Raw genomic sequence first — 892 nt, forward strand, 5'->3', positions numbered from 1 at the left:
TAAGGGAGGTATAGTGTCCAAAGGACCCCTGATGGCACAGTGGTTTAAATATAATTATGTTAGGTGGTGATGGGTCAGGATACCGGGTAGGGAGTGCTGATGGGGAGTGTCGTGTTTTTCATAAGGAACACTTCCTCCAGATATGGGCACAGACCACTACCTCCCTCAATCCCTTTAAGCCTTTGTTCAAATATTAAATTGAAGGGGCCAGGGAGGGCTAAGCTGCTACCTACTATTTAAACCGAGATTGGAAAGTGACGGAGTGAGTAATGCGGATGTGAATGTTCAAAGCAGTAAGAACAGCAAGTGCAAAGGCCCTGAGGCAGGATCTGCTGGGCATGGTGGAGGTAGTTGGAGTGCGTAAGTGAGGGGGGAATAGAAGGGAATGAGATCAGAGAGGTGGCAGGGGTCAGAGCAGTTAGGGTCCCATAGGCCTAGGTCAGGACTTCGGTTTTTATTTGGAGTGACAGAGGAAGCCATGGTTTGGAGGCTACAGACCTTTTAGCTCTTGTGCTTTGCAAGTAGTGGACAGCCAGTGCGTGTGAGATATCACAACCAGTTTGCCTCTTGCTTTTTTACTGAATGTTTTTATCAGCGGGTTTTCTGATTAGCAGTGTTGGGAAACCATAAGGCTTTCTTAAAGCTTCTGTGTTGGTGATCCACCTCTTCCTTCTACCTGGGAAGAATAATCTCTTTTCAGTCTGTTTTAGCATACTACCTGTACAGTTCTCTCAATAGCTTTCTTCCTAAACATAACATTTATTTGGTCATCAAGTGTTCAATAAAGTTAGTTTAACCAGTGATTATGGAGGGGCCTGTGTGTTAAGATATGCTTCCATCCCTCAAGTGGCTCACAGTCTGCTGCATTACATTATGTTCAGCACTAAAGGGA

Source organism: Trichechus manatus, unplaced genomic scaffold (genome assembly GCF_000243295.1).
Source record: "Trichechus manatus latirostris isolate Lorelei unplaced genomic scaffold, TriManLat1.0 scaffold01123, whole genome shotgun sequence".
Classification (NCBI taxonomy): Eukaryota; Metazoa; Chordata; class Mammalia; order Sirenia; family Trichechidae; genus Trichechus; species Trichechus manatus.